Genomic DNA, 23150 nt, shown 5'->3' on the forward strand with positions numbered 1-23150 from the left:
TGTGTCAAATATATTCAGGGTTCTAAATAGCTAAGCAATAGCTTAGATCATTGTGTGAAAGTGTGAAGAAAGCACGTACACTATCGATCTTACTTGCCAATTGCTCAGGAAATTGCATTTATCATAATCAGAAAAAGGCTATCTATCTAGCACCAAGTGACCAATTTAATTAATATTCTAAACCATATATGCAATGCAAGTTGCATTTTGATATATAGCACTTAATTGATTAAGCTTCACCAACAAATCTAATTTCTCTGGCGTACCATTGTTGTCGCTCGCTATATGAACACGTAACTAAGTCAACTGCCGAATCAACTTTTGACACACACACACACACACACACATATACATATCAATTTTAAGTGACACTTGCCCCGTCATAAATTAGTAATATTATTTGTGTATATCTTATATATCTCATCATAAAATCATTATAACATTAATGCAAATATGGATCTTTGTCTACTTTTGTAACACTGTGAACTTTAAAATTCAGATTTAATTAAAATAATAAGTGGTTAAATCGAATAATATATATATACGTATATACGAAATTAGTGACGTGGATGGTGAACAATAATTATACGATTAATTGTGTTAAGAAAGAGGAGCAATAGGTGTTATATAAATCATTTAATCAATATCGAACAAGTGGAGGGTTTATTTTGCAAAAAGACCACTTACAAGTGGGGGCCCTTGTCATTCTTTCCTCTTTCCCTCCTTCCTTTCCTTTCCTGCGCCCCCATCCCTTCTCTTTTTCTTTCTTTGTTTCCGCCAAGAGAGAAAGACAACGAGAGAGTGAGAGAGAGACAACCCCCGGTGACCGTATTGCCCGAAAACGGAGATTTAGGAAGAGGAGCTCAAACCTCGCACATCCATCCGTTCCATTGGTAATTCCCCTTTCTATTTCTCTCTCATTTCTTGATCCGTGTTTTTAGGGTTTCGGTGAAAACCCGTAGAATCGTACCAAACTGATTATTCCGTGCCTTTGTTGTTTCTATAGTGTAAATTTATTGATTCCGTGTTCCAAAGTGCAACCAAATTTCCAATTTACGGATTTTCCCAAAAAAATTGATTAGGGTTTAAATTGTAAAAGTGCCGGAATTTAATAAATTGACCTATGTATAGATCCTAACGAGCACGGCTAGCGGGATTGACGAGCTTACTGAGTCGCGAGATCACGGACCCTCTACGTGCCCTACGTAACCAGGTGCGGGGGTTCACGGGATCTGTTTTGGGGTTTATTCGTAGAACTAAATAACGGTGCATATTATTATATTTATGTTGATTGCTTGATTTAAATAAACTGTGCATAGCATGTTGAATCTCTGATTGAAAGCATTTGTTGCCGCATTGCATTAATTGTGATATTAGTGTAATTGAATTGTATAATTGTTATGATTCTCATGTTGGTACGGTTTATCGATTGTTGATCTGTCGTTTTGAATAAGTGAGTGGAACCACAGTATGACTTGGATTGATTGTGTGAAGTGAACAGTGTATCATAGTGGAAAGTCTAGTTAGCTACTAGACTTTCATCCAGGACCCTTATGCGCATCTGGAGAATGGCCCTAGTGAACCCAGTACCGGTTGGGTAAGGGAAGTGCAGTGTAATTTTAGGTAGAACTGTGGTTCAGTGATTCAGTGAAAGTGTCAGTGATTTCTTTTGAGAAAAGTGATATTCTGTTGCATATTCGCGGAATATGCCCGTGTATATTTTAAGTGATGAATTGATGAAATTGTATGACTTGAAACCAGAAAATAGAACTGTTAAGCCGGAGGTGATCGATAGTTGATATCTGTACCTCATAACCAGACTTATATATATTATATCTGTGAAACCAAATCTTTCTGAAAATTCGTTGATTGATGTTGATGAGATGTGAACTGAAATCCGTTTGAATCTATTCCCGGTACATGTGCATTTATTATTATTGGTGAATAAATAAATAGATACCCTTTTGCTAGTGTATTTAGTTCTGGTGATGGATTTCTCACAAATCCAGTAGCCCTTTAAATTCCGCACTGAGAAAAACGGATGACAGGTTTTTCTCACCCCCTCCCCTCGGGGAATTTTTCCCTTGAATTGAAATGTGCAGGTAAATGCGAGTGAAGTGGGACTCGGGCTCGACACGTGAGTATAGGCCGGACTAATAGGTTATGCCAAACCCTTTTATGCCCATTTTGAATGTGTAGTTGAACCCGTAGTCGGTTATTTTGATGTATAGGTTATTATCGAACCGTATTATGTTATAAAACCCTAACGGTATGTTTTAAATTGTTGTTATGACTTAAATGTTGAAATTGCATGTTAAATGTCATTAAAATTTCTAGTAAATGGGGAATAATTGTTTAATTATACGGGGATTTGATCGGGTTTGAAAACGGGGTGAAATTTCACGAAAATGGACAAAGGAATGAAAAACAGTACCCTTATTGCGGGCCGCAATGAGAGTAGACAGAGGGAAATTCGCAGTTATAAAATCCAACCAGGTCATTGCGGGCCGCAATGAATGGAGGCAGAGGCGATTTGCAGAGGCTGGAAAATTAGGAATTTGTTGCGGGCCGCAACAGCCCTATTGCGGGCCGCAATTGTCACACCCCAAATCCACCGGGTCTGACAGCCTGCCGCGTGTATAAATCAAGCGTCACATATACACGCAAGGCAGTGGATCTTTTATATGCATTGCCAATATCCTCATCTGCTGCGTCCGAGTAACAAACCTGAAAATAATCGGGAGGGTGGGGGTGAGAATAAATTCTCAGTGCGAATTTGCCACAGTTGAATTATTGGACTTGCAATCAGACTCTATATTCAAAAATGAAACCCAAACAATAACAATGCAACAGTATATAAGAAAACATAAATAACAGAATGCCACTACTCGACAACAGTTAATCAACCTGAAACACAGTTTACGGAATTTCAATATGGATTTCAAAACACAACATCTATTTTGGCTTAACTCGATTCCTAACTCAGTTCATTAGGGCTGGTAGCAATTACAGATGTTCTTTCGAGCTGAACCGTTATCAAACCCACATCTGTAGGGTTACAAGCGCCTACAGATGGCCAACCAAGCTGAACCTTTATCGGACACCCATCTGCAATTGCTGTTTGGCTTAACCATTTCCTAAGGTTCGGTTACAAGTCACCAATACAGGTCAACTTGACACAAATGCAACACACAGAATCAAAGTTACCTATACAGGTCAACTTTGCTAAATCTCAAGCAAATATATCTCAAAGCCACACATACAGGTTAGTCTCACAAAATCATAACACATGGTCAACGGATAGCTCACCGTCACCTTATCCAGCCACCTTAACAGGTCGGTCTGGCAAATCCATAACAGGTCAAACGCATAAGTCAGCAGCGTCACCCTATCCAGCCACCTAAACAGGTCGGTCTGGCAAATTCTAACAGGTCAAACGCATAAGTCAGCAGCGTCACCCTATCCAGCCACCTAAACAGGTCGGCCTGGCAAATTCATAAACACCGGTCAACGGATAGGCCACCGTTACCTTAACCAGCCACCTAAACAGGTCGGCCTGGCAGATTCATTCACAACAAGAACAATTCATAGAACTAAACAATTAATAACCGTACCAACATGCCAATCAACCTTAACTAAAACCATTCAATCCTTCTCATTTATGCAAGAATCAATATGCAGTATGAATTCCAAAATATGCAACAATTAATCATTCAACATGACAAACGAATAAACAATTTAATTCCTGAAAATAAAGTATCAAACAAGTCCAAGAATCCCGCACCTTATTATGACGAGCGTACCGCTTAATTTAAAGATCAGGCGTCTCGAATTGCCTCGCGAAATCTGGCTCGACTGAGCCTACACCTATATTATACGATTACTTGGTTTAGTTCGGTTACATTCTCAAAACTTAAATTCCAAAAGTCGTCTTTCAATTCGTCAATTCTCTTATACCTTTCGGCTCATTTATAGTCATTTTAATTCAAGTCCAATTCCAAAATTATATATATATGGTCGGCCCTTATATAAACTTTCACCTTATTACACTTTGGTCCATTGGACGTATCAATTATTTTATTCCAATTCAATTTAATTAAAGACCCATAATTTAGTAAAGGTTTAAGCCCCTAATTAACAATTCACCATTTACTCAAAGTCCATTTATAACATTTCAATTTCAGTCCTCTTTACAATTATTTAAATTTACATATGGCTCAAATTATAATACTTCACATGCATGGCCGGCCATAGCCTCAAACAATTTACATCTTACAAATTGGTCCCTTATATTTATACAACTCACATAGGCTTTATATTTTATAATTCATACCCCTTATTTTTATAAAGATCCCCAAGGCTTGTATTTTGCACAAAACAACCTTCAGTTTAATTTATTTACATTTTTGGTCCCTGTCAAGTCAAGGACTGGTACACACACAAAATCAGCACCATTTACCGGGAAAATCAACAACCCGAGCAAAGGTGAAATTAACTACAATTCCCTTTAATTAATACAAATCACTTCCTACAATTAATCATTTCTTACATTTTAGCCCCTTTAATTTATACTAATCACTTCCTACAATTAATCCTTTCTTACATTTTAGCCCCTTTAATTTATACAAATCACTTCCTACAATTAATCATTTCTTACATTTTAGCCCCTTTAATTTATACAAATCACTTCCTACAACATTAATCAATTCATCCAGACACAATTCAAGAAGTTTATAATTTAATTTAAAAATTAACCGAAAGAGAGGATGTCAAAGGAGAACGGTCGATTTCGAGGGTTTCGTCTCGCTCCGCCTTGCAACCGTCTCACTTGAGCACGAGCAAGCACCATAGCAACCTCACGAAAACACCCGCAAGCAATAATGGCAAACCCCCAATTTCTAGGGTTTCGGATTCTCACGAAATCAATGGCAACCGGTGCAAAAGAGAGGGAGATAAAGTGGAAGAGGAGGTCCATGGGTTAGAGAGAGAAGAGATGAAGGTTTTCGTGGTGGTGGCGGGGATCAGCGAGCGAGGAGGAGGGGGGCGCGAAGGGGCAGGGGAGGCGGGAAAAGAGGGAGAGGGGCGGGGCTTGGGGTTTCCCGAACTGAGAAGGAGAGAGAGGAGAGGGTGGGGCGGTCGGGTGGGTTCGCCGGCGACGGGAGAGGGGAGGGGGCGGAGCCCCTCTGGTTTTGGCGGAACAGAGAGGGAAGGGGACGGGGGGGGGGGGGGGGCTCTGTCTCACGGGTAGGGAGGGAGAGGAGAGAAAGAGAGGAGAGGGGGTTTTATTAATTGGCTGCTTTGAGATTCGTGCTAGATGGAATCCAATGGTCCAATTAATTCCAGAATTTCAATATAATCTCATTTAATTGGTTTAAAATCTGTTTCTACTATAATTTCGAATCGAAGTTTCGTAAAATTTTGAAATTAATTTCGTATGAATATTTTGTACTTTTATTACTCTATTCTAATATTCAAATCATTTGGTATTAATTGTACATCTCTATTTATATATATTATTTAATTAAACTTCTATAATTCATTAATAAACAAGATTTATCAATTTCATTATTTATGTGTACAAATAATTCGTATTGTTATATTTTAAATCTAGATTTCAACTAGGTCATTTACTTACACGAGTCAATTTATTTCCTTTTCTAAAATTTCATGAACTTGTAACAAATTTTCTAAGTTATGAATTTACCAAATAGTTACAATTTATCTATAGTGCTATATTTTATTTTATGTTTAAACTCTAAATTTTAATGTACATAATTTTATGATTCATTTATATTTCAAAATTTTAGTTTCGTTTTAGTTAATTAAACTTTTTATTTAAGCCAAATGATTGATTTATCAATTTAAATCATGTTTTAAATTTCGGAATGTAACATTTCTTCCCCCCTTAAAAATGAATTTCGTCCTCGAAATTAAAAATTAAAATAGAAAATATTATCTCCCTTCATCTAAAATAGTTATACCAAAAATTAAGATGCATGGTTTAACCAATTTAATTAATTATATAAATTCACTATGCTTCCGCTGCGCTACTCTTATATGCTTACTTGATTCGTAAAACTTTCATTTAGCATCCTCTACTTGTACATTATTCCAGATAAACTTAAATCAAGTTTCATAAATAAAAATTCTCTTTACGCATCATACAACCAATATCATAATTATCAAGGTTAGTCAAAGAGAAAAGAATATGCCTTGCATTATTTAAGATCAGCAATCAAAACTAATGACCAGACAGTTTTGACCCCCAATCTTCATGTTTCTTGAAAATAAACAGTTTACTTATAACAATTTATTACCATATAGCAGCGGTCTATATTTCATTTTGAAATTTTACATATATAGTTTAATAATAAGGTCAGTACTTATATTCCGTACTTAATCGACATATAAACATAACGGTTTAGTTAACATATCATGTAATACTTTAGTCTTTTTCTTTTACCATTATTCAAAAATATTAAATACAGTATAGATTACCATATTTCTCTATTACCAATATCCTATAGATCACGTCAGAAGACAGGAATGAAATCAACGTTAACTGATATCAGTGTCAATATAACAATGATTAGTATAGAAAGAGACACCGGAATAGAAAGAGCACAATAGAACTATATCATTTCAGAAAACTTATCTCACACTTAGAAATAACTACGATATCTTACAGATTGGTCAAGGATATAACTCGTCAGGACAACAATTACTATTGTCTTCTCATTTTATCACTATTTTAAATTAATTAAGCAATTTATGGATCATTATTTTCAAAATTTTCAAAACAATTATTCCTAGTCTTTTAAATCACTTTTCAATATTCTTATAGTTCATATTCAAACCAAGTATGCAACATTTAACTCATTTTAAGAAAACCTCTTTCTCTACTATATGGAGGTTAACGTGAATGATCAGTACTTATTCCTAGGAATATCAGTATTTCTCTTTTAACATGTCAAGTCCATTTGAAGAATACTATATAAAATAACTTTTAAAACTTTAAAGTTCCATGGTTAGATCTTAAACAGATTTCAATTCACATCTGGAGAACAAGAATAAAACAAATGTTGACTAATCTCAGTATCAATAAACGGTGCAACAATTCTGAACAGATTTCACAATCACGAAAGGAAACTAATGGATTCAAGGAATCAAAATTTTGAGTCACATAATTAAATTATTTTCGATTCATGCTTAATCATTAAAGATTCAATTTCAATATATTTATATATTTTCTTGTATTTATACTTTGACAATCTCTTCTTTTATATACATATTCACTAGAACGTTACTATTTACATTTAGATCAAACATTATATTACGATCTAGTCTATAATATATTTTCATATAAATGTACCTATATCATTGATTCTTATAAGCAATCGTCAAAACTAAATTTTGTTTACATTCATTCTCAATATATGTAACAATTTACTTTAACAATTCATAAGCATACTTATATCTTTAGCACGTATTGACAACTCTATTTTCAATTAACTGATAGCCACTACTGTCCAATACCAATGCCAATACGAACTCAATTCCACTCACTCAATCAATTACTTGCATAAACATAAACAAAAATTTTCATTAATTAACACTTCAAGAGTCACTATTATATTTTCATAAAAATCGATCATGCTCAAGTGAACAGAGAAGATATTGTTATCAATATGTTCTACATTTAATTTCTGCCCATGTATCTATCACCTTATTTCTGTTTGCTTTTAACAAAATGAAACATTAAAATAATATTAGGTTTATGTTGTATTCAAAGAAAATTAACTACATATTATAGCATCATTTAAAACTGAACTCCCATTTCTTCCTTTATCATTTGCTTAACGGTTATTTCATTTCTATAACAGATTATTATCATACTCTTACTTACTATTAAGCCATCCATTTTACATTATACATACGTGCTTTCAATGTTCAGTTTCCGTTCTACATCAATTAAGGTATATCATTAATAGACTACAATAAAATTTCTTAAACGATACTAATAACTTGATTCGATCTCACTGACGTTCTCTCGACAGCAAATAAGTTATTGGCACTGCATATTCATGCTCTGATACCATCTTAACTGTCACACCCCAAATCCACCGGGTCTGACAGCCTGCCGCGTGTATAAATCAAGCGTCACATATACACGCAAGGCAGTGGATCTTTTATATGCATTGCCAATATCCTCATCTGCTGCGTCCGAGTAACAAACCTGAAAATAATCGGGAGGGTGGGGGTGAGAATAAATTCTCAGTGCGAATTTGCCACAGTTGAATTATTGGACTTGCAATCAGACTCTATATTCAAAAATGAAACCCAAACAATAACAATGCAACAGTATATAAGAAAACATAAATAACAGAATGCCACTACTCGACAACAGTTAATCAACCTGAAACACAGTTTACGGAATTTCAATATGGATTTCAAAACACAACATCTATTTTGGCTTAACTCGATTCCTAACTCAGTTCATTAGGGCTGGTAGCAATTACAGATGTTCTTTCGAGCTGAACCGTTATCAAACCCACATCTGTAGGGTTACAAGCGCCTACAGATGGCCAACCAAGCTGAACCTTTATCGGACACCCATCTGCAATTGCTGTTTGGCTTAACCATTTCCTAAGGTTCGGTTACAAGTCACCAATACAGGTCAACTTGACACAAATGCAACACACGGAATCAAAGTTACCTATACAGGTCAACTTTGCTAAATCTCAAGCAAATATATCTCAAAGCCACACATACAGGTTAGTCTCACAAAATCATAACACATGGTCAACGGATAGCTCACCGTCACCTTATCCAGCCACCTTAACAGGTCGGTCTGGCAAATCCATAACAGGTCAAACGCATAAGTCAGCAGCGTCACCCTATCCAGCCACCTAAACAGGTCGGTCTGGCAAATTCTAACAGGTCAAACGCATAAGTCAGCAGCGTCACCCTATCCAGCCACCTAAACAGGTCGGCCTGGCAAATTCATAAACACCGGTCAACGGATAGGCCACCGTTACCTTAACCAGCCACCTAAACAGGTCGGCCTGGCAGATTCATTCACAACAAGAACAATTCATAGAACTAAACAATTAATAACCGTACCAACATGCCAATCAACCTTAACTAAAACCATTCAATCTTCTCATTTATGCAAGAATCAATATGCAGTATGAATTCCAAAATATGCAACAATTAATCATTCAACATGACAAACGAATAAACAATTTAATTCCTGAAAATAAAGTATCAAACAAGTCCAAGAATCCCGCACCTTATTATGACGAGCGTACCGCTTAATTTAAAGATCAGGCGTCTCGAATTGCCTCGCGAAATCTGGCTCGACTGAGCCTACACCTATATTATACGATTACTTGGTTTAGTTCGGTTACATTCTCAAAACTTAAATTCCAAAAGTCGTCTTTCAATTCGTCAATTCTCTTATACCTTTCGGCTCATTTATAGTCATTTTAATTCAAGTCCAATTCCAAAATTATATATATATGGTCGGCCCTTATATAAACTTTCACCTTATTACACTTTGGTCCATTGGACGTATCAATTATTTTATTCCAATTCAATTTAATTAAAGACCCATAATTTAGTAAAGGTTTAAGCCCCTAATTAACAATTCACCATTTACTCAAAGTCCATTTATAACATTTCAATTTCAGTCCTCTTTACAATTATTTAAATTTACATATGGCTCAAATTATAATACTTCACATGCATGGCCGGCCATAGCCTCAAACAATTTACATCTTACAAATTGGTCCCTTATATTTATACAACTCACATAGGCTTTATATTTTATAATTCATACCCCTTATTTTTATAAAGATCCCCAAGGCTTGTATTTTGCACAAAACAACCTTCAGTTTAATTTATTTACATTTTTGGTCCCTGTCAAGTCAAGGACTGGTACACACACAAAATCAGCACCATTTACCGGGAAAATCAACAACCCGAGCAAAGGTGAAATTAACTACAATTCCCTTTAATTAATACAAATCACTTCCTACAATTAATCATTTCTTACATTTTAGCCCCTTTAATTTATACTAATCACTTCCTACAATTAATCCTTTCTTACATTTTAGCCCCTTTAATTTATACAAATCACTTCCTACAATTAATCATTTCTTACATTTTAGCCCCTTTAATTTATACAAATCACTTCCTACAACATTAATCAATTCATCCAGACACAATTCAAGAAGTTTATAATTTAATTTAAAAATTAACCGAAAGAGAGGATGTCAAAGGAGAACGGTCGATTTCGAGGGTTTCGTCTCGCTCCGCCTTGCAACCGTCTCACTTGAGCACGAGCAAGCACCATAGCAACCTCACGAAAACACCCGCAAGCAATAATGGCAAACCCCCAATTTCTAGGGTTTCGGATTCTCACGAAATCAATGGCAACCGGTGCAAAAGAGAGGGAGATAAAGTGGAAGAGGAGGTCCATGGGTTAGAGAGAGAAGAGATGAAGGTTTTCGTGGTGGTGGCGGGGATCAGCGAGCGAGGAGGAGGGGGGCGCGAAGGGGCAGGGGAGGCGGGAAAAGAGGGAGAGGGGCGGGGCTTGGGGTTTCCCGAACTGAGAAGGAGAGAGAGGAGAGGGTGGGGCGGTCGGGTGGGTTCGCCGGCGACGGGAGAGGGGAGGGGGCGGAGCCCCTCTGGTTTTGGCGGAACAGAGAGGGAAGGGGACGGGGGGGGGGGGGGGGGGCTCTGTCTCACGGGTAGGGAGGGAGAGGAGAGAAAGAGAGGAGAGGGGGTTTTATTAATTGGCTGCTTTGAGATTCGTGCTAGATGGAATCCAATGGTCCAATTAATTCCAGAATTTCAATATAATCTCATTTAATTGGTTTAAAATCTGTTTCTACTATAATTTCGAATCGAAGTTTCGTAAAATTTTGAAATTAATTTCGTATGAATATTTTGTACTTTTATTACTCTATTCTAATATTCAAATCATTTGGTATTAATTGTACATCTCTATTTATATATATTATTTAATTAAACTTCTATAATTCATTAATAAACAAGATTTATCAATTTCATTATTTATGTGTACAAATAATTCGTATTGTTATATTTTAAATCTAGATTTCAACTAGGTCATTTACTTACACGAGTCAATTTATTTCCTTTTCTAAAATTTCATGAACTTGTAACAAATTTTCTAAGTTATGAATTTACCAAATAGTTACAATTTATCTATAGTGCTATATTTTATTTTATGTTTAAACTCTAAATTTTAATGTACATAATTTTATGATTCATTTATATTTCAAAATTTTAGTTTCGTTTTAGTTAATTAAACTTTTTATTTAAGCCAAATGATTGATTTATCAATTTAAATCATGTTTTAAATTTCGGAATGTAACAGCAATGGGGATTCTGAAAAATGTTGTTTTGGGTATAACTTAGCCAAATTAAATCGGATTTGAACCAAACTTGTTTTAAATCAAATCATATGATAATTTGACTAATCTGGGCCGTCGGTTAAAGGATTTTCATGAAATTTGACTTCTCCGAAATAAAATTTTTCGGGCTCTATTGAGCTGTCACACCCCAAACCAGGAATTCTGGATTAAGGTGTGATCAACCTCGCCTCGTGCTTAATTAATCATTAAGCATGCAAGGCTAATCCTAAATGATAAATCAAGCAGCAGCGGAAGCAAAATAAAATAATATAAATATCAAGCATCAGTCACATAGCAAATAAATAAACATACCCATACATAACATATAATTCGATCCATCTCGGATCCAAATAACACCATCTATAAAAAGGGGATACATGATCTATCGAGCCCGTATATATAACACAGGAAATACGGGACTCGTAAATCTAATCAAAAGCCTAACCCTAACTAGGTCAAGTGGTGTGGCCCTCGGGGACAGCTCCTGACATCTCCTGCTGCGGACCGCCAGAACCTGTACCTAAAACCCACGAAACAACTTGTGGGTGAGCGACGAATCGCCCAGTATGTGACCCAGAATTATCCCCTCAGGGATCCTCTACGGTCAAAGCACTTTTATTTATATAAATTTCGTACAGTTATGAATACAATTAAATATGCACAAGTGTAAACCTATCTCAATATCTAATAGTCATAAAAACACTTTTAATTAATGCCATGATGCGATTGTTCTAATATGCCAACATGCAAAATAAAGCCAAAGTCAAAAATACAATATCGGATAGTAATCAATTCGGAGTCCAGTACCAAAGCACCGTGTGAACAAATATAATAATAATAATATTACAGATTTAAATAAATCACCCCGTGTTGTGCCAATAGGATAAAAGAATCTGAATGATATAATCCAAGGACTGTGATCAGGGAACAATGATACACGTTGCCTAATGACATCGCGCATTGCCTACAAGATTAGCATTACACTAGCACACTAGCCGATGGTTATACCTTTACCAAAAAGAATCTGAATAATATAATCCAAGGACTGTGATCAGGGAACAATGATACACGTTGCCTAATGACATCGCGCATTGTCCACAAGATTAGCATTACACTAGCACACTAGCCGATGGTTATACCTTTACCAAAAAGAATCTGAATAATATAATCCAAGGACTGTGATCAGGGAACAATGATACACGTTGCCTAATGACATCGCGCATTGCCCACAAGAACTGCACACTAGCCGATGGTTATATCAAATCCGGTGTGTCATCTCGCCTAGACGATTCATAAGCCAAACATATCCAATAGGAGAAATCATACAATGCAAGTCGTAAGAATATCATCACCAGGGCCACAGAACTCGAGATCGGAACTGTGCCCTCACCCGCCACACCAACACCCGCCACACCAACACCCGCCACACCAAATCACCAAATCCGCCATGGAACTCGAGATCGGAACCATGCGGTAGCGTAAAACAGACCTACACAGAACTCGAGATCGGAACTGTGCAGTCGCAAGTAATAAAAATGCCACCACGGAACTCGAGATCGGAACCGTGGTGGGGTAACCCGTTCTAGGCATGTAGCTCCTAATGTAGGCGTGGGAAACATCCCGAATCGTCCGTGCCACAGAACTCGAGTCCGGAACTGCTCACGTCAAATAGTAAAATGATCGAAAATGATACATAATCAAGTTTATACATATAATATAAATCCTAAAGCCATCCAAGGATCAAGTGACCCTCAGCTCAGTGGCTGTCGGGCCGTCCCATGCCAAGTGACACCAAGACGGAACGAAGTCACTCGGCTCTGCTCAGCTCTCACCAATGCATGCGTATGCACGTAATATAATAATAATATATTGTCTCCACGAGAAGAAGACAAACTAGTATCCTAATATTTTAATAATATAAATATAGTATTATTTAATTACTCTACTCCTACAATACAGTAAATTCAGGTTTTTCGGGGCTTATGCAATTCTACCTATAGTGCAGAAAAGGATAAACATGCTCTACAGTTTTAATGCAACTACTTAAAATAAAGTGCGAATGTCAGGTCAGATGGATCGACTGGTAAGAGTACGCCCACGAAAGAAAATAATTCAGATATCCCACACCTGTAGGGCTGGAGTCTCTGTCGCTAAAAATCAGCGTGCTCCACGTATGCTCCGAACTGCGGGTCAGTCGGATCAACCCAATGATCGGGCTCGTACGAAATCTGCTGATCGGCTTTGCTTCCAAATCCATGTCGTGGCGAGAGTTGGTAGTCGTAGTCGGTTGTTGCTTTCTCCACCTTGCTTCTAGCTTCGTCTCAAGCTTCACAAGTGCAAGCACACAACAAAGCACAAGAAACCCTTAACGGGTATGAGCAAAAACCGCAACCCAAAATATGAAAGAGGAGGGAAATCCCAACCGAATTTGGTGACATAAGTTTGTAAAAAGAGAAGAAAAGAGAGATAGAGACAGAGAGGGCGGGTACGGCACGGGTTAGGGGTTTCACGGGAGGGAAGGGGAGGCGAAAAAGAGAGAGGGGGGGCGGCACTGTTGTGGTGTTTCACGGACCAAGAGAGAGGAGAGAGTGGGGCGGGGGTTTGTGGTCGTGTCACCTCAGTGACAGAAGAGAGGAGAGGGGAAGGAGATGGTGAAAAGAGAGAGGGAGGGGTTGGCGTAAAAAGAAAGCAGAGGGGGGGGGGGGCGTTGGTTTAGGGGATTTCACGGACAGAGAGAGAGAGGAGAAGAGGAGGGGTTTATTAATTGGGCTGCTTTAAGATCCGTGCTAGAAGGTGTGAACGTTTGAGATTTTCTAAACAAAGCAAAACTTTAATTGATTAATAAATATACATGGTGCATTGCACCTGACGGGAAGCAAAAAGAAAGGAATTGCACAAAAATTTATTTATTAAATAAGTCTCTTTTAAATATTAAGTTTATTTTATAAATTCGAATCGAAGTTTCATAAAATTAGCATAGTGTCATACGATTATTTTCAAGTGTTTATAATTTGATTTTATAATCCGAATAATTCGATTTCAATTTAGTATATATATATATATATATAGAGTACGGCTAACGCGCTTCCTCTAGCATATGGGCCGAAATGCTTCCGGTGAAAAGTTGAAATTGCAAAATCCAAAAAGTCGATCTGAACCGTTCATCTTCTTCTCCATATTAATATCTGCTTGGAGACCAAATTTTACATTTTTCTGAAATTTGTTACTATTTATTAAGCCATTTTGAAAATCGCTGATCCAACGGTAACTTCTGATTTTTACTGTTTGGTAAGCCACCGTTGGATCAATGATTTTCAAAATGGCTTAATAAATAGTAAAAAATTTCAGAAAAATGTAAAATTTGGTCTCTAAGCAGATATTAATATGGAGAAGAAGATGAACGGTTCAGATCGACTTTTTGGATTTTGAAATTTTAACTTTCCACCGGAAGCATTTCGGCCCATATGCTAGAGGAAGCGCGTTAGCCGTACTCTATATATATATATATATATATATATATATATATATATATATAACTATCAAATCACATCTTTATAATTCCTAAATAAATAAAATTTGTAACTTATATATAAAATTATTCGTATGAAAATTTGTATATTTATTCTACTAATTTCAAATCTATTTATTTATTTCTTTACACGAATCATTTTATTTTATTTTCTAATTCTCATTTTAATTACATAGTTTCATAGGTTATTTATATCTCGAAATTTTTAGTTTACATTATAAATTGATAATATAATTCTAAATGATTGTTAGTTTAATTAGTAAAATTTTAACTTGAGTGAAAATTTTAAATTAGCATAATTAATCGTGTTTTAAAATTTCGGGATATAACATGAGCGGTGCTTCGTAACCTCAGACAACGCTCGCATGGGGCTGCCACCCCCCGCATACTCCTAGAATCAGGCCCACATACATAAACATAACAATATATATATATATAAATCCGCATATGCGGTATGCAGTGGTCTTCTGCATGCATGAACAAAACCGCATTTTAAAACAAAACTGCGCGACCCCCTGTTCCGGGGTGTGACAACTTTAGTTGACCATTTAGAAATAGTGAGAACGAAGATAACATTTACACTGGAAATTAAATAAATTTAAATAGTTATCTGGATGTGCAAATATTAATTTGGCCCCAACGGAAAAAGAAAAAGAAAAAGAAAAAGAAAAAGAAATTAAGATAAGGCTAGCTGTAGTCTGTAGATAGAATATTTGAGCACATCGTCATGTCTGAGATGACTATTTGCGTCAAGATAGAAGCATATCTTAGAATCTTCAAAGACAACTTATCCAAACTCTCAAATGAAATAATTTTCATATCCTTCATTTCAACCACCCCCCCAAAAAATACAAATCCAAACTTGTTACTTATCATTTGCCCAACAAGGCCTCAGCCTCAGCCTCAGGCCCTCAGCACAACAACCAAATAAAGCTAATTAATTAATTGTACGAGAATGCAACACAACAGCACAGCACAGCACAACAACAAAAGCTAATATATTCTTTTCATATACGCTAATACGCATAATATGTATTTACAACAAGCTAAAATAGAATTGTACCAGAACGAACCAACCAACAAACAAACACACATGCACACACACACGAAAAATTGCAAACACACTGGAGACCGGTACTCACTACTTACTGGCCGGACAGACTGACAGACAGACAGTTCAACAAAGCATTACCATTTAATTACCAACCAACACAACTTTTCCTATCTTAAAAATAGACACTAGTAAGAAAAGAAAAGAAAAGAAAAAAAAAGAACACGAAACAGGCGCGCGCACTCAAGAAACCTGTGAAGGCTTCACGGGTTTCGGAGCCTCTGTGTTCGTCAGCGCTACGTACGCTGCTCACCGCCTGGTGATGATAAGCACCGTACCCACTTGTCATCTCACCTCCTCCTCCTCCTCCGCCTGAATGATTCGGTGCAGGAGGCGCCATAGCATACACAAATGACGCTGTGCCAGGTGGCCCCGTCGCATAGTAGCCGTGTGGAGCATGGGATATCACATACACTGGCTGGTGGTCCCCACCGGCAATGGATTGGAACCTAGGCATGTATTTGAATGAAATTTGAATGAAATGGCTGCATTTGAATGAAATTGAATTAAATTTTTTCTTTTTTTTTTGAATGAAATGGCTGCATTTGAATGAAATTGCTAGCCGTGATAGTCTATAACGGACATGAATTTTTTTTTAGTTAATTAATAAGTGTAAGTGCGGAGATTTACGCTAATCCTAACCGTGATAGTCTATAACGGCCAAAGGACGTGATTAATTATCACATTTTCCCTATATCTCGAAAAAACTCAGATTCGTTCTTCATTATGGATATTTATTTAATTAATTTCCTATTAATAAAAATTTTGGTGTAAACTTGTGGAAACAAAAGTTGACAACTGCAATTTTTCTTTCGAAACTATTCAGATTTTTGCGTTTTTTTTAAATCTACTCAAACTGCAATTTTTTTTGTGGTTTTAGACTGAATTACCGCAAAACTATTTTTCCAAAACCGCAAAAAAATGCGGTTGCAAAAAAAATAAAGCAGCTATAATTTTTACCGATTTTGCATTTTTCATATTTTTTTAGTTAAATAGAAATATTTATAATTTATTTATTTTTGAAATTGAAATATTACAAATATTTTATATATTTCTTTGTAAATAGATGGAATACTATATAATTTGATTTATTAGAAAGATTGCTACAAATAACTTAGATCAACATTTTTCATGCTGGATTTTTTGCGGCGGTAAAAAATTTAATATATTTCTTTATGAGTTACTGGAAAAAAATAAATATGCTTTAAATTTGAGTTATTGATCGCATTTTAAAAGTCGCTTCTAGATAATACAGAAAATATTGTGATCCTTCTAGTACATTTAATTTCTAAAAAGTTGTATTTATTTTGATAATTCTTTTTGAATAACAATCATTAAATAACTTAAATTTTTTGTTTTTTTAAATAGATACACCTTTTTAGAAATTAAATGTACTAGAAGGATGACAATATTTTATGTATTTACTTAGAAATGACTTTTGAATCGGGATCAATAACTTAGAATCCAAGCATTTTTATTTTTTTCCAATAACACATAAAGAAATATATTAATTTTTCTTACAACCGCAAAAAAATCCGGCATGAAATATGTTGATCCGAGTTATTTGTAGTAATCTTTCTAAAAAAATCAAATTATATAGTATTCCATCTATTTTCAAAGAAATATATAAAATATTTCTAATATCTCAATTCCAAAATAAATAAATTATAAATATTTCTATTTAACTAAAAAAATATTTGAAAAATGCAAAACCGGTAAAAATTATAGCGTTTTTTTTGCAACCGCAATTATTTTTGTGATTTTGGAATTTCAAAACTGCAATTTTATTTTCCGATTTTAGACTGAATTACCGCAAATTTTTTTTTGCGGTTTGGGTAGATTTAAAAAAAACGCGAAAATTTGAATAGTTTCTGAAATTTCATCTTTTTTGGATATTAATAAAAATTTTGGCCTTTTCTTTATATCTTTAATTTTGTAAAATTTTGAAACAATACCTTTCTTTCTCAGATATTTGCTAGGTTCTAACTTGTATTTCATTTTGTTATATTTTCTCAATAATTTTGACTATGTAATTAATTATCTTATGGAATTGATGTTTAATAACATTGAAGTAGCTAGATAAAGTAGCATTGAATGCAAAATATCAAAGAGAACTTCAATTAGATATTTTCCCATAAAAAAATTTAAAATTAGTTATTTCTTTTTCTAAACTCGCTAAATTTATTAATTTAATCAATTAAAAATAAATATTAATATTAACAAATAAATCAAAAGACAAATTTGTCCTTATCTTCAAACCAGTGTCTTAATTTTTGGGTTTGTGAGATTTTAAAGCAATTTTTCTGATCAAACTCTTCTCGAACTGGATTTTAACTTTTTGTTTCCTCCTCAAAAAAAAAAAAAAAAAAAAAAAAAACTTGTTTGTTGCTCTGTTTCTCTCCATTTGCCGTTCCATTTTCTTTCCCGCTCTAATATTAGAATGTGTTTTCTTATCTCTCTTGTTTCTATATATGTTCTCTTTTTAATTTTCACGGCATTGGCTGCTTGGTCTTCAAATGTAATTCGAATATAGTATATAGTTAAGATCTTCATTGCAAAGTTAATTAAGTTTTTTTTTTTTCCAATTTTTTTTAAGTCCACTTTGTTTTAGTTTTTTTCTTTCCAACTTCATAAAATGCTTATTGTTGGGTTGTGATTTAATCTGTTTCATTTCGTTCTTCTTCTTTTTTTTTTCGACAAATTCACTCCTTGGTCATGGATTTCTGATGAAGTTGCAAAAGAATGAAAAATAGAGAAAAACAAAGCCGTAAGTTAAAAAAAAAAGAAAAAAAGATGAGAGCTTTGAGCATTTTAGGCATAGGTCTTGCAATTGCATCAAGTTTTTTTTTTCTTAATTTAATTTGTTAGCCCGCTTTATTACATTTTGTGGTGAAGAAAAGATATGCAGCAAAAATTTAACGAAGAAGAGGCAAAAATTGTTATTAATATTGAATTTAATTCTTAATTGATTAAATTAACAAATGGAAATATAAATTAAACAAAAAATAATAATTTATTAATAAATTAAAGTTATGAATTGATATTAATTTCATATTACTTAAGTCAGACAAATGTTAACAATAATAAGGAAATGAAAATGAAAATGAAAATGAAAAAAAATTGTAATTAATGCTTAGGCCTAATCTCAATTCCTTGTATGATTATCTCATTTTCCAAGAGTGATCCTTCAATTGCTTGCAAATTTATCTCCACCTCTCCATCTCCTAATTCTAATTCTAATTCTTGTTCATGATGAATATAAAACGTTCCCATCTCCACCTCTATCCACCCATCATTTCTTTTCTTAGCTAATATAATTTCGATATTGTTGTCAAATTCTGGCTTCTGAAATAGAACCTTCCTTGCATATAATGGGTTCAACAAAACTCGTGGGTTTGCTAACGTGTATTTTACGTTAAATGGTTCAAGGAAAACAATACTTTTGCTGATCACGTGTGTGCCTGCTACAGTCACTGATGTTTGTTGTCTCATTTTGCCAATTGTATAGGAAATATCTTCACAAATTCCCCCCAAATTGTAGACTAGATATGCACCATATCTTATTTTAGAAGAGAGTGTATTACCGTTGATCTTGCCAACGATGCCCAATCGGTTTGGAAATATCCGCATCTGCGCCTCCCGGAACCTATTAGGTATCTTTATTAAATTATAAAATTTCTAAATTCTACAGATATGATATTCATACTATAAGCGGATTTGACTAAGTTTATGAATAATATTTATTTTCATTTATGATTTAAACCCGAAAAATTCACAAACTTTATATTATTTTTATTTACTTTGTATATAAATTTGTATATATTATTTTTATTGTGCAAAGTCAAAACTATTTCGAACTATATCCATATTGTATTTACGAATCTCAAAATCTACTGAATTAGTTTTTATTCCTAACTTATTAATATATATGCGTTAATTTCATTCACGTAACTTAAAAAAAAGAGTTAAAAATGACATTTCACTCAAACATGATTGGCAGACACAAATACTTTTATGTTAAAATTGATATCTCCACGACAATGCCAATAAGATAAAAATTATAAAATAGATGAAAATTATTTTTACTTCTTGACAAAAAATAAGAAAAATATACCTAGAATTAGGGAGAGAAATTCGCCTCCAATGGAAAGAAGCCAAATGTATCTTTAGTAACCTTGTAGATATCATGTAGCATTTTGCTGCACTTGATCTTTCCAATCCAAAACTCTTAAGGACAAATTCAGACTCAATTATTTTTCATTAAAAACTACATATTCAACAAAGATATTAGTTTCAACGAACTAAAAAGAAAGAGAAAAATACCATTTTGCCTCCGTCAATGAGCACATGACTTTCGGAGAGTTTGAAGAAGAGATCTTTTTTGGAAGTGAAAATGACCGGATGAACAGTCCGAGATAGAATGGCATCATAATCTGAAGGGAGAAAAGCTTGCCATATGACATCAGAGTCCACGACTGATCGGAAGTAGGTGGAGGCGAGAGAGAAGTTGTATACATCACGCGGAGATGTAAAAGACATCGCATGACAAAGACAGTCATCGGGAAGAGAATAAATGGGAGAGTCCATCTTTGCTTCTTATGGTTGTGATGGAAATCATAAACTTGAATTTTTTTTAGTGGAGTTTTATAAAATAATATTTATTCTCTTATTTATAATCTCTTTGTTTCATCTTACGGTTAAAATATACATGATGGAGTGCATAGTGGTATTGACAAAAATAACTAGACTTTTTTTATTAGTAATTAAAAATAATCTCGTAAAAATAGCAAACCTGAGAGACATGTAGTAGTATAATTAATGTTACTAAATTTAATTAACTATGAAAAGAACTGTTGATTTTAGAAAATTAAAATAACAAATAATTAGGATGACGTCAAAACAAAATATTTTTTAAATCTTAATATTTTAAGTATTAAATAATTTTAAAAATAGAAAATTATAACACCTATAGGCCGTTATAGATTGACAATAGAAATTTTCATGGAATTTAATTTCATCAATTATTACAAGATTTAATTAGTTGTTTTATGAACCTTAAAAAAGGTTGTTTTATGAGGGACAGATATCAATTAAGTTTCATCATTTATCATCAATGTAGGATGTGTATTGTATTATAAATCATATATCGATTAGTGTAGTTTTGAAATAATTTGTTGATATTTTTTGGTTAATTATTAATTTTGTCATGCCAAAAACCGCCCGCACAAACTCATGATCCTTCAAATGTTTATTTAGTTAAGTAGCTTTTCATGCATCTTATTAGAGCGCACATTTGTTTATTAAAATTTAAATTTGATTGTCGACAGTTATCATTGACTTGATAGAAATGCAATTTTGGCAGTCATTAATATCTGTGGTCATAAAACCCCATCAATTTGAACTTAAATTAATACTCATTTTTGAAAGCACCTCTGAAATGCACACTTTGTTGATGTCGAATACATTATTACTATTGCACAATGAAATATTTGTTATTTTCAATATATATATATATATATATATATATAGGAACTAGGAAGGTAGAGAAATACGTACGAAAAGGACAGAGTAAACGTACCCACAGAATCCGAACTCGTCTCAAGTCGAACACACAATAACTATTCACCTAACACGCGAGGACAAACCATCCCTGCTTAGGACTCGCTGACCTTAATTACGCTCTAATCTCGAAGAGAATAGGACGTATCAAAGAGGTACATTTTAAATGTTGTTGATTATTGCTTTATCCCTAATTAAATTTAATTTACTCATCGATAAGTGATCATTTTAATTATAAATAAGTTGTTGAAAATTAAAAAGAGTTGCGCTTCACATGAAAACGATCGGATAATTAATGCATAGTAAAGCAATATATACTTGTATCGTTTTTATTTTCAGATACAGATAAAATTAGGTTTAAATATCAATTGACTATTAAATATATACCAATATGAATCAAATATTAAATGAATACACGGATTGTACGGATTGGACAAACTTGAAGTCTATTGAATAGAAAGTCTGATGTTCATCAAATCTACTATGAACGATATATATTATGCATGACTACAGTTTCCAGCAAACACATACTTATATATATAATTAAGAAGCCTCTCTTCTTAAAAGAGGTACATATATATTTCATTCTAGAATATTTAAACAGTCTAGAATATTTAAACAGTCGATTTAAAATGCTTAGTCTGATTTTTACATCAAAATTTTAGAAAACCAAATTTAACTTTTTAAGAGCTCTTTATTATTTATTGAGGTAGAAAGAAAATCAATCTTTTTTTCTGAAATGGTTTTTTTTTGTAATAGTTTTTTTTTTCTCATAAATCTTTGGTTTCAAACTTTCGGCACTTAATTGTTGGTCCTAATTAAATTCAATCTTCTTTTATATTTCTAATGCACTACTCTTTTCTGATGTGTGCAGAGAAGAACAAATGGCAGCAGCTGATCAAGCTCGGCGCTCTTCTGTAAGTGATAGTTAATAAATTTAGAATTTTTTTTTTAAATAGAATTAGTTTTAAATATTTCAACAAAACCAGCACGGTTTGGACGAAAGTTAGAAAACTAGCCTCCATCGATCCTAGAGATCGGTGGAGCAAAAAAACACATCCTACACCAATCCTACAGATCGGTGCAGCCTATTTTTCATCTGCCACAGCACACTGCACGAAAAGTGTGCAGGCCACACCAAATACCCCTCCACCGATCCACGGGATCAGTGTAGCTTCAAAATACCCCTCCACCGATCCTGTGGATCGGTGTAGGTTTTTTTTCTTTTATAAACTCATTTTTTATATAATATATATATATATAGAGAGAGAGAGGGGGGGGGGGGGGGGGGGGGGATAGGCTAATGTGCTTTCGGTAGCATATGGGCCGAAATACACACGGTCCAAATTTGAAATTTTAAAATACAAAAAGTCGATATGAACCGTTCATCTTGTTCTCCATATTAATATGTGCTTGGATACCAAATTTTATATTTTTTCTGAATTGTTTTGCTATTTATTAAGTCACTTTGAAAATCGCTAATCCAAAGGTTTTACTGTTTTGTTAAGCC

At 34.2% G+C, this 23150-nt stretch overlaps 1 long non-coding RNA gene across 1 annotated transcript; it reads right to left on the reverse strand.

The window, feature by feature from the left end:
• Positions 1-11692: 11692 nt before the first annotated feature.
• Positions 11693-14113, reverse strand: LOC144559682 (uncharacterized). Its single transcript, XR_013513206.1, has 2 exons — positions 13569-14113; positions 11693-11961 (listed from the first exon to the last, which is right to left on the reverse strand). It is a non-coding gene; the product is annotated as an uncharacterized LOC144559682 (long non-coding RNA).
• Between the last annotated feature and the right edge of the window lie 9037 nt (positions 14114-23150).

Source organism: Carex rostrata, chromosome 9 (genome assembly GCF_964058835.1).
Source record: "Carex rostrata chromosome 9, lpCarRost1.2, whole genome shotgun sequence".
In the NCBI taxonomy this organism is placed as follows: domain Eukaryota; kingdom Viridiplantae; phylum Streptophyta; class Magnoliopsida; order Poales; family Cyperaceae; genus Carex; species Carex rostrata.